This window comes from Castor canadensis, chromosome 12 (assembly GCF_047511655.1).
Source record: "Castor canadensis chromosome 12, mCasCan1.hap1v2, whole genome shotgun sequence".
NCBI classification, from domain to species: Eukaryota; Metazoa; Chordata; class Mammalia; order Rodentia; family Castoridae; genus Castor; species Castor canadensis.
Genome location: NC_133397.1, coordinates 110,576,153 through 110,589,352, shown reverse-complemented (window position 1 = coordinate 110,589,352; position 13,200 = coordinate 110,576,153). Strand labels below are relative to the sequence as shown.

The window sequence follows — 13,200 nt, the reverse complement described above, 5'->3', positions numbered from 1 at the left end:
TTTCTATAAATTAAATGAGTTTCTGAGGATAACTTTTGACAGCTCAGTACATGATCATTTGTTTTCAAGGCAGTTCTTCTGTTCTGAAAACTTGCCACAAGGAATTTTGAGTGGGTTTTGGCTCCAGCTCATGTACTTGAGGGTGACAGACTGTGGGTGACCATACCAGTGCATCAGCAACATCTGGAGCCCAGATCTCCACTGAAGAAAAACAGCAGGGCAAGGCCAGCAAAAATGATGCCAGATGTGCTGTTATTATTGTATCTGATAAATATGAGATACACATTTTAAATATCAGATAAAAACTTGGTGCTTCACTTAGAGTCTTTGGCAGTATGAAAACCTCTATGAATTCTCTGGTGGTAATAAAATAAAAGAGAAAAGAAAAGAGCTTTACTGTCAGTGTCTAAATTTGAAATGGAAACCTAGCAAGTAAATAGCACATTGTTAGAGATAGCTAACTCAACAAATGATCCAGAACCACTGCTAAAAAGCACTAATAATATGTTCTCCTTGTTCTTTTGCTTAAAATCAATCATTGCTGGTGCATAAGAACAGAATACGAGGTTAATTTTTATGATAAAGCACAGAAAAGATGATCCAATTTAGCTCCATTTCAAACTATTCGGCACTACTAGACAAAACCACATAAAGACAAATTGGCTAAAGAGCCAAAACTCATACAGAGTTTGGGAGCTACAAATGCAAAACACACACAAAAAAGAGTTTACTCTGAGGCAGGCACAATCTATCATCTGGCCTATAGGGGTTTAGAACCCTTCTTTTTACCTGCCTTTGTTGAAAGCAATACTATGCCCAGCTTCAGTCAGCAGAACTCAAGGGCAAGTTTCCAGGAAGCTTTGGGTAAAATTTTTACTTCTTTCCCAAGTTCCAGGGAACTTTTATCTTGCTACTCCACCATTCATCCTACCTGATACATAGGTTTCATACTCAACATTTCAATGGCCTAGTTGTTAATCATGAGGTGATAAAAGAAATACAAAATAACATAAAAGAGAAGAAATTCCTGGAAGATTTTGTTGAGGAAACTGAAGCCCATCTCTTCCTCTCTGTAATAATCCTGGTAAGTGGGATAATAAATCCCTGAGTTGTCTAAGCCCCCATCAACTAGGTTCCTTGTTACTTATTTAGTTTATTATTAGTGAGGCTTAGGAAATTAGTGTCTAAGAGAACATACACACATTTAAATAGTGGAAGGAGATATAGGCAATAGAGCAAGCCAAATGCAGAGTATTTCTTATGGCAAATGAAGAAAATACTTAATGGTATAATATATATGCTAAGCAATAGATTTTCTGGAAAAACTGAATAAAAATTAGCAAACAAAGTATTCTCTGAACATTTCCCTGACTGAATCATTGTGGGTCACTGCATATTTACCTCCATTAAGCCATACATTTATAATGTAGTACTTTAAAAAATAAGCATTGGTACACTAATCACTATAATAGCAAACCATTTTGAAGACGTACAATGAATTAGGTATCAAGTTATGTGCCTACATGTATTATCTGATCAACTCCTCAAAAGCACACTATTCAACAGGTATCAGTACTTTCAAAGTGAGAAAACTGAGGTGTACAGAAAACAAGAAGGGTTCACATACATTTGATGAAATTCCAGTGGTCATGCTCTCATCACCCACAACATATCTATATTCACATCTAGGTCACATAGAATCGATAGAGGATGAGGCAAAATCCATCATAGGACAACTCAACAGTTTTAAAAATGTGCAAAGCATAGTGAAAAAGGGAACTGGCTTTGTCAACAACCTATAAGACAATCTACAAGGTAATTGATACTATCTAGTAGTGTCAAAGAGATGCTACTACAAATTGCCAAACACATGAATGAGAGATTGACATAAAAGAGAATGCCAAATTGCAAGAACCAAATTCACTTTTGTTTGCTCATGTTAGCTTTGATTAGAGAAGTTGGGGGTGGGTAGAATTAGTATAGATGCTTGATCACTTAGTTTTGGTTGAAGCATCTTGGAAGTTTTATGTCATTGAGCATAGAGATTATTAATATACTGACTCATTTCTAGCGTTCAGTGTCTGGCTTTATCACCATTATTGTATAACCCAGCCTCTAGCTAAGTATGAATGGACATTTGTGTTGCTCTTTCTCTTTTATCATTATACACTGTGAGCTCAACACACTGATGAATCAGGATGGTATGACTGAGCGATAGCATGTCCTTTGGGCCAGTGTAACAGGAGATGTATTTTAATTGGCAACACAGAAAGAATATTTGAATTGAACACAAGAACTGTTCACCAATGGAGAAGGTTATGCTCTTCTATAAAAACTAGCAAATGCCAAAATCCCTTCTGTAGGTGGAGAAAGGAGTCTGCAAGATTCTCTGACAGCCTGATCCCAGATGTTACATTTTCCTTCTTCAATAGTTAGCCCAGTACCTCAAATGCCTCCTGAACATACTTATCTCCTCCAATTCATCCATTCCAGTATGTTCATTAATTCAATAAATATTCACCTATAATGTGGAGAGCATTGTCAAAAGCTTTGTGATATATTTTTAAGTGAAAAAACTTCCGTCACTTTGAAAGTTACATTGCTGTAGGGAAAAGGCAATGTAAATATGCAAAATAAGTAAATTATACCATCCCAAACTATGAGAGGTACTCTGAGAAAAATAAACCTGAATAGGTTATATGGGGAGTTCTAAGAATGAACCTGTTGGAAAACATATATTTATGTATGAGTATTTAATTTCCAGATATAGAATTAGTGGAATTATGCCTTGCATAGCAAAAATTGCCACTATTAGTCCCCTACTTCTCTTCTGCAGCAGATACTTTGAACACTATGCTTTCTCAACAAATTTTCTAAATTTGAATACCTTGCCTCCCTAAGGCTGCATTTTTAGCACTTAAAGATTGATCTCCCCATGTATTTCTCATCGTATTATATTTCACTTGCCTTTTGGAGGAATTACTTGACCACAGAGTTCTCATGATCCTTATTGGGTATGATATTAACATTTATATAATTCACAATAACTTTTCCAGTCTACTAGCACATGCAGGGCACTTAACTAGTTAACAAATACACCCATATTATCATCCCTATTAAAATATAGCTTCATCAAAAAATAAAAATTCTATATTGCAGGTTATTCATTTTGAAGCATAAGCTGGGCAATTGGATCATCCTTGATCCATTCTTTTTCTTCACCAACCAAAGACATTTTTTTCTTTTAAAATGACCTGTTCTTTTTTTCTTTAAAATTACATATATATTTTTATTTTCATATACTTAGTTTTTTCAAGTAAGCACATTTTAATTGTTGTTCTAGGGGTACATTATGGCATTTATAAAAGTTCTTACAGTATATCAAATATATCATACTTGATTTCACCCCCTCCATCATTCTCCTCTATCTTTCCTCCACCAATTCCTGGAGTAGTTTCAACAGGTCTCATTTCTCCATTTACATACATGTATACACAGTATTTGCACTATATTCACCCTCCTACACCCTTTGCCTAGATCCTCTCCCCTCCCACTGGTACCAGCCCCCTGCACAAGACCTGTTCCACCTTCCTATTTTCCAATTTTGTAAAAGAAAAAAATGACATTTTGTTTAAGATAGCTATGCAGGAAATTTCTTGTGTGTTTCCAGGTATATACGTTTTATAACTCGAATTGGTTCGATTTATTAAATGCAAAAGTCTTAAGATTTGTCTGTCATTTCTACAGCTGGCTTCTTTGTGCTTCTCATATTGACCTCACTGAATCTATTCTGGTTTCTTCTCTCCATTTTACACATCATCTCTATTTATATATTTATTGTTAGGTCTTTTATCCAATGGTGGTGGACTCCATGAGAGTAAAAGTCCCCAGCAGTAGGGAATGCATTTCTTTTTGTCACTATTTTATCCCTTATGCTGAGTGACACATAGAATGAAATCTCATATCTATTAAATGCATGAGTAAATACATGCCCCTTCTTCTGCTACTTTATGAAAACAATTTAAACCATTTTTAAAGTTTTATCTTCTTATTACAACTTTGGATTAATAAGGAATATATCATTTCTATAAAGTTGAAATAACTCTGTTGCTCAAACAAAATGATAAGAAAAAGAAAAAATTCTTTACTGTTTTGTAAACACTGTAATAATGTGGTGTCTAAATTCTCACTAACTCTTACTCAGAGCAGGAATAATTTGCCAGTTACTCATACATTTTTACAGTGATGCAATTTTTCTTTGAAAATATAAGGTAATAGAACATTACTGATTTGAATTATTTACTGTAGCTTGTTCTGTGTTTAGATTCTTCTCTATTCTATATACTGATGACTCCAACATTAGCAGTACAACTAAGGCAACTTTTGGTAAGTGTGGTTTAGGAAACTATCACTCTTAGAAAAATTATGAAATTTCTGAATAATACTTTCTGAAATGAAAGGTATCCAAAAGCAATGATAACCACTATAGCTGGACTCAGTAGGGAACAACTGCACAATGAGTTGAAATCCACCATGGGAGTCATCCCAGGAAGACTCCCTGGGACTTGTTCTCCAAGAATACAGTGTTTATATCAACTGATCAGCACACACACACAGACACACACACACACACACACACACACACACACACACAGACACACACACACACACACACACACACACACACACAAGTAGGTACACTATGAGTGGAAGTAATCATCCAATAAAATAGTCAGTTATGAATTTCTCATAATGATTGATATCCTCTACCATATTGATTAGTCTGTCATCTTTAAACTCAGCCTCTCACAAGGTCTCAGGAAATGGACAAAATGTTGAAAACTTCTTTACCATAATGTAGTATGAAGGGCCTCTCATCCAGTTTCTCAGAGAGTCCTCATTCCTATTGAAACCTCACGAAACTTGCCTTTAGTTTCTGTAATCATTTTGCGTTTTGATCTTCTGGGCTTACCACGAGAATTGCTCATTAAACAATGCTATGGATTTTTAAAGGTTTTTGCAGCCCACATCTCTAACTTTTTCAAAATTCCTTCCACAAAACAGTTTCAAATGTTTCTGATTCATATGATCAGGTAGTCAAACAACCCCACTTTCCTGGTACCAATTTTCCATGTTAGTCACTTTTATTGTTATTGTGACATAATGACTAACAGCATAGCTTAAAAGGAGGAGAGATTTATTTTAAGTCAGGATTTCAAAGATTTTGGTCCATAGTCATTAGCTCCATTGATTAGGGTTCATGTTGAGGCAGAACAACATGCAAGAGCATGTAGCCAAATCTATGCATCTCATGGCAGACAGGAAGCAGGAAAAAGAAATAAATCAAGGAGCCTGGGAAAGATATATCCCCCCAAAAAATTCCCCACTGACTTACTCCCAATAATGCCGTCATATTGTGAATACATCAAGGAATTGATTGATAAGGTCAGAGCCCTCAGGATTCAATCACTTCTCAAAAGTCCGTTAGCTGGTAACCACACTTCCAACACATGAACCTGCAAGAGATATTGCATAACAAACCATAACAAAAGCATGATGCATTTTAATATATCTACATTATTATTCTATACCTGTGTTCCATAATTAAGTCTCATTTCCAAGTTCCAATCATCTATCACATAAAATGATTTGAAATAAAATGGATATGCTTCCAGTGTCAATTTGCTTCATGTTTCAGCCATTATAATACATTTAGTAATTTGATTGAAACACTGTAATATTATTTTATAGAAAACACCAATGCAAATTTATTTGAAAAGAATTAGAGCATTTTAGGTATATATGAATTTTTAAAGTAATCTTCTGAACATTTGAAAAGTAAACACAATAAAAATCCAATCTAAGGAAATATCTGTATATTTCCTTGAGTATATTTTTAAGGTTCCTTTATAAACTGTTTTATAAATACAATCTATTTTGCTATTGTGGTGGGGATTTTTATTGAGGTGTTTGGGAAGTTTTCATTAAGGAAACAGGTTAAAATTGTATATACTTATTTTATTATCTTCCTTTGAATGTATCCATCTCTGTTCAAAGCCTCCATCACAAACCGATAATATGACGGTATTGCTCTTAGGCTCTTGAGTTACAACTAATACCTCTTCCATGTGCTTACTATCTTTCAAAAATTTCTTATTATAATTTTTTTTGCAGACTGAAGACTAAAGCCAGGGCCATGTACATTCTAGGCAAGCATTCTTCCACTTGGACTGTGGCCCTAGCACCGTCTTTCTTTTTCTGTTCTTGTGACAGGGTCTCGCTAAGTTTGCCTGGACTGGCCTCAAATTTGTGACACTCCTGCCTCCCCTTCTGAGGTAACTGAAGTTACAGACATGAGCCACCACACTCGATTTCATTGCATTTATAATAAACTCCAAATAATATGACATAACCAAGAAAACTACATCATTGTTGATGACTGGTCAACTAGAGTACAGAAGTTAGTTATTTAATACACAATAGTGTTTAGCTACTGCTATGAAAGGTTTTTGTAGGACTGCTTAGCATCTGAAATAAATCTTTATATATATATGCACATAGATCTGCATATATGTACATATCCTTTCATTCACATGAGTGTGAATTTGCACGTGCGTGCACACACACACACACACACACACACATTCTATTGATTCTCTTTCTCTAAGGACCCTTTACAAATTAAGTGGTCTACCTACCTTCTGAGATTGACTCTAGGACAACTGATTTGAGTTTAACAACTTTAACTCAAGTTGAATCAAGACTTAGCTCAGGACTGGTTGCTTTATTCTACTTCTTTTAAAAATTCCATTTTTTTCCTAAAAAAAGAGAGAAGCCAAAAATTTTTTTGAATGGAGGATTTGCATTTGCATATAATGACATCAAGTTAGAAATTTCACATCTTCCCGGCCTTTTCTAATAATAAACTCACTTTTTATTCAGAGTATATCTCAGTGATTCCAATTAAATTATTGGGAAGACAGAGTTTACTCAGAAAATAAGAAGCAAAACATTTTAGAAGGAAATTATGCTTTTGAAGCAAAGTTCCTCAAAAATATTAAAAAACATTAAAACCTCAATTAACCATCCTACACCCTTGACTTGTGTGCATCTAACTACTTTATTTCTTTGTTATCTTAAAAATAACAATAACCTAAATTGACAAAAGAATTTGCACAATTGGGTTTTTTTTCTACTCATTCCTTGTTTAATGTTGTTTACATTATGAAGAAGGGGTGAAGTGTAAATTTCCAGATTCTATCTACTTTGCCTTTCATGAATTCTGGTAGACTATTTCATTAAAGTAATTAAATTAAATGTGTTTATTCATTCAAAGTTAATATATACATATATGTGTACATATGAAATATTTTCAAATGTTTAGTAATATTTTTCTTCTTTGTCTTTGTCATTGTAAAAATATTGAATTTTGTTCCCAAGACAAATGAGAATTTTTCTCATGTTTTTTTATTTCAATAGATTGCTTAATAGGAATGTTTTTCAACTAAAACTCACAATAGCAAAATATTCATAAATGTCTATAAGTGAGTCTTTGTTTTCATTCGTGTCCCTGTTTCTTTCTAATGGTAAACCATACTTCTCTGGAAAAAGGATATTTAGTCCTCAATAGCCTTTCTCCTCCTGCTGTTTATTTGTTAGCAGAAGTCATAATCCCACATTTCTGACATTATAATCATCTCTATAGTCACTCATTGTTCCAAAATGCTACTTTAGGTGAAGATATAGAGTGGGGAGTGAGTGAGCTACAAGAAAACAAAGATGCTTTTTCCACTATGCAAATGTCTTTGTGTGAGGACGGGGACAATTATCAAATACAGTTTTATTACTTGCAGTTGCTTCAAGCTATGTTGCTTTTTAAGTTTAAACAATAGATCATATTTCTTAGCATAGTTACTTTATAGGGCTACATTATAATAGTTTTTAACCATTGTATTTGGTGACACATTATCATTATGTAATTCCTTTATTTTATAGATTTAAAATATACATTTGTTCTAGTCCTAAGGCACAAATTTTTTATTTCTTTCCTAAAATAGGTATTTTGGAGCAAGTGGGGGGAAAGAGGGAGAAATGACCAAACATTGTATGCACATATAAATAAAAGAAAAAAATATAAATAAAAAATGAAATAATTACTTTGGATTATTTTTGTTAGAAAAATCAAGATTAAATTAAAGTATAATTTAAATCTGTGATAATGACTTTAAACTTGTAGTAACATTATTTTTTAAAAATCACTTACAAATGTTGGATCCTTTGCTTCATAAGATAATACACATTTAATATATAATAATAGAAATGCAAATATGACTCTAGAAGCATTGAAAAATGGTATATAATTTTCAATGAAGACCTCCTATAAAGGCCTTCACTGGGTGTTATTCAGAACTGTTCTCAGTAAGGTTCTCAAATTTCTCTATAGACATTCTTGCTTCTTTCCAAGATTCCACAATTAAGGAAGGCATTTATTACCTGTTTCTCTGTCTTCAGTTTATATATTTTCCAGAGTAGCACTTCTCTCCTCCTTTGCCAGTTCATGTAACTTCTATTTTGAGGAGGATATATTAACTTTTTGTTGTTGTGCTGGGTGGGGGTACATTGTGGCATTTACAAAAGTTCTTACAATATATCAAATATAATTAGTGTAATTTCTAATACCAAAATGACTTTTCCCTAATGTGACATCAAAATTATCCAAGGACGGATTATTCTATTATCTTTTTGGCTATATGTTTATAATTTGGAAGTGTCACATTGTCAGGCGTTTACTCCCTTCCTTATAAAAATATTCATGGAACATTTCTGAGGGATAAAGTTTTGTTCTTTGTTTAATAACAACAATAATTTCTTCCTTAGAGCACTGTTAAAATAAAGAATATGACACATTATCAAAGTCTTAGAGTAGAATGTCAATAAGTATCTATCCATCTACTTCCTCATCAATTTAAGAATAACTCCAACTCCATCCTTAATTCTGTCTTAAAAAAAAACAAGCTATCTGAAAAGATAATTTCACACGGTGCCAAGGCATGCTGTTCCCCCACTTGTCAACTCCCAAAACATTAGGAAATGTGCTCACCTGCAGCAATCACTTTAATTTTCATAAACCAAACAGTTGCCTACTCAATGAAGCAAGTAATTCTCTATCACATCATATTTACACTTGTGAGTGTACAATGATTTAATTATTTTACATTAGACTTTTTAAGTTTATGCAAGTTGCATGTTCTCCTATTTTTGTGTATAGACTTTCCAGAGTTACTCTTGTGACTGTTATTTTGTTTCTTTGAGGTACTCTTTCAACACAAAGTACTGTTGCATAAGGAGGGCTCTGTTTAATTTGTTCTTGCCTGCTCTGTGCCCTTAGAGATTCGAGATCACTTTTTATTTTTAGCTTAGCAAAATTGAAAAGATTATCTACAGGAGAGTGAAATCATTTGACCTTGAGAAAGAGGGTTCAATGGAGATACACTGTTGATTATTTCTGAATATTACTTGCCTAAATAGACCAGAAAAGTAAGAGAAGGAAAACTTAGTGAAAGACATATTTACTGTTTTTAGTGGTCCAAGTTATTTTTTCTGCTTTTAGAAATGTATGAGTTTGAGTTTGTTTCTCCGTCTCCTCTTGTATTAACTATCACATTATAACAATTTCCCATTCACCCACAGCAAACTATTCCTCATGTAGCCTAGAGTATCACATGAACTCATTTCTCAGAAGACTGGGGACTACTAATGCCTCTGCCACTTGTGCCTTGGTAAATTGGATTAAATTATTTTGAATTTCTAAGGTCCACTCTCTACAGAATTGAATAGTGTAATCTCTCATATAGTTGGATCTGAGTTTGAGGTGCTCTATACCAGTATCTGCCACCAGATACACACACACACACACACACACACACACACACACACACACACACACATACACACTCAGTTATCTGTTTTACAGATAACATTAAAACCCCTCTATAATGCTATTGGCAATCTATGATAATTTTTAAAATAATATGAGAGAAGATTCAAAGTTAAAAGAGAAAATAAAGACATTTTATAGATTGGAAATGACCAGAAAGAAAATCACACTAATAGTAGCACTTAAGTCTAAATCATCTCAATAAATGACCATCCAATCTCTGAATACTTCAGCTGACACAAAATCCAAAAACCTCTTGCTGGCCAATTATAATTATTGACAATGAACAGTACTTCCGTGGTAAACTAGACATTATCACTTTGTGACTTCAGTTGTGATAACTGGTTCCTCTCTTTGAGGCAACATACTATAAAATTGCAAGGATATTTATTCAACCACCTGAATGTAATTATAGGCATTACAGTATTACTCTTAAATTAAGCAATGCTTATTTCTTGAATTATTCTTGAGGGCAGATAGTTAATGGTTTATTGTCCTCTGGTTAAAATCAAACATCAGTGATTTTCTAGGATTTTAAACCATGGAAAAACACACAACTGCAGCCATGAGAATTTAATTTGGGGTCAGATAGGATCATGTACTCTTTGATTTGATATATTCTTTCAGTAACTACTGTTCTAGTTTCAAACACATAGTTTCAGCAGCCAAATGCACTTGTCATTTCAATACGGGTGACCCTAATTTTGAATTCCCTCAAGGAATTTAACAATTGCCCATATCTTCTGTTTTCTTAGTATCCTACTTCAGCAAGTTATTGAATGTAGTTTTAATATAAATATATAAGTATATATACATATGAATATGTGTATATATGAACACACACATATATATATATAATAGAACATAAACTAACCATTAATTAAATTCTGAACAAACATGGATTGAGAGATTTTTTTAAATGTTATGAAAAATCAGACAGTGAATGATTTAGTCTGTTCCGGCTTCTTATACAAAATGCCATAGACTAGGTGTCATATAAACAACACAATTTTATTTTTCAGTTCTAGAAGTTGGGAAGTTGCCAGAAGATTTTGTGCCTGGTGAGGGCTGGCCCTATTTCCTTATAGGTGACCATCATCTCATATAATTTATTATGGCACAGTAGTAAAGAAGCTCTCAGAGGCCTTTTATAAAGACACTAATCCTATCCACCAGGTCTTTGCCTTCATGACCTTATCAGTTCCAAAAGTCTCCATCTCTTGTCATCATCACCTTGGAGGTTAGGATTCCAACATGTGAATTATAGGAAGATATGAATATTCAGTCCATTGCCATTGGTAAACATGATCTATCTACAAAACTAAGTAAACTGCAGAAGCAATATTTGGATGAGGGAAGTCTGATAAGAACAATAAGATCTCTGTAGAAAAAGAATTTACAATCATTGTTATTTATTTTCCAGCATGGTCTGCTGAAGTGGGAAGTCTTACACTGGTAAGTAAAAGGTAGGTATTAAAGCAGACATGTCCCTGTTTGAAATGACTAATATACAGTTGGACCTCTGTGTCCTATTGTGGACCAAACATGCTATATTAAAAAAAATGGTGTTTCTGTATTGAACATATATAGACATTTTTCTTGTCATTATTCCCTTAACAATGTAACAATGGTTTACCTTGTATTGGGTATTAAAGTAATGTATAGATGTGTGTAGAAAACACTAGGATATTTTATAAGATTGATTTGAGCATCCTCAGATTTTGCTATCTGAGAGTGGCCCTGGAACCAAGTACCCATGGATACCAAGGCAGAGCTGCTTTCATGGTATGCAGGTATGCTTCCTAATGCAGTTGAAACACACACACACACACACACATACTCCAAAAATATAAATCCAACCTGAATGAGTAGAAATAAATATAATGAAGCTAAAATAAATTCCAAAATAAGAAATTGAGAATATTTTGAGGAATATATATTGTCGAAATTTAGAAGTTTTCAAAAAACAAAAAAATAAGAAAATCTGAATAGAAAATTAAGTACAGAACAAATTTTAACATCATTCAAGAATTTACTCCATCAAGAAGCACCAATGAAAAATAACTTTATGAGGAAATTATTTATAGTTGAATTAAATGTATTTAAATACCTATATATTAAACTAATTTTCAATACATGACAGATAATACAATCAAATAGTTTTAATATGCAATTATTCTTGTGATTTCTATTATATCCTAATACATATCCAGTATACTTTTGTCATTTGTGTATTCATCTATCTGCATATCTATATACATATCAGTCATTTTGACCATTTGATTTTCAAAAGAATTGGATAATTTGTAGGTTTTTAAATTTTATGATTTATAAATATCCTATTTAATTGTTTATATCATATCAGTTCAAGAATGGAAGGGAAATTTATGCAAATTTTCAGTATATTCAAAGTTAAGATTTAGCACATGTTGGACCGAGGGTTATTAATGGAAAAAGAATTGATGTACACATTTGAAGTCAGGTGATCTTATGATGCATAACATAGATGCAGGATCTGAGTCAGAGATTTAAGCACATGTGAGTTTTTAAGTCTCTTAAGAAAGAATCAGCAATCAAATAAGAAGGACAAGAGCCTTGCAGGGCATGCTTTCCATTAAAGCCCAAGTTTGAGCTCACCACGAAGGGTAACATCTGTAGCATAAACCGCACCTTAGTCAGAGCGATGGATATAGTTGTTTGCAGCTGCAGATTTGCTTGCTGGCTCTAGGCCAGCCCCTAGGAAAGGCTACTATGCTTCTGGACAAGGTAGTACCTACGAGTCCACTGCAGTTCTCTGGATAACCTGGGTAACTGAATCATTGATAGTTAACACTCTACAGTGGTTAGAAGATGAATAAACTGACCAAAAGGCTTGAGTGAGATACAACTGACATCTCCTATACTCCACTCTTTGTAGTGTTCAGTTCACTTTATTTTTCTGTTGAAACTTAAAAGAGATACTAGGATGAACTAAGGCCCCTGCTGCTCAAAGTATTTCTATATTCATGAACATCACACATCTTCTCAACCTGGAACACTTATTACAAACGTGTCTCTCCTTGGGTAGCACTTTTGCCCACCTAGGTAGTGTGCTGGTATAACAGACCTTCATTCCTAAAGGGTCTGTGTTTCTGGCTAACATGCATTTATCCAGCTGTGGGTGCTGAATTTGTTCATTCAAAGTTAAAACTGAAAATGAAAATACAAAAGACACCCTGTCCGGTGTATATCCTAAAAGCCAGTTATAGTTATTCCTACTCCAT

At 33.6% G+C, this 13,200-nt stretch overlaps 1 long non-coding RNA gene across 6 annotated transcripts in view; it reads right to left on the bottom strand.

Annotated features, from left to right (window-relative positions):
- Window positions 1-13,200, bottom strand: part of LOC109702711 (uncharacterized) — a 67,597-nt gene that overhangs the window by 43,064 nt on the left and 11,333 nt on the right. For 5 of the 6 annotated variants that reach the window (XR_012439931.1, XR_012439930.1, XR_012439929.1 and 2 more), the window contains 2 exons: window positions 6,699-6,818; window positions 5,396-5,516 (listed from right to left, as the gene is read on the bottom strand). This is a non-coding gene — a long non-coding RNA (uncharacterized lncRNA). Of the gene's footprint in view, window positions 1-5,395; window positions 5,517-6,698; window positions 6,819-8,493; window positions 10,778-13,200 lie in introns of those variants that run through there. The other variant, XR_012439933.1, reaches the window with a different exon arrangement.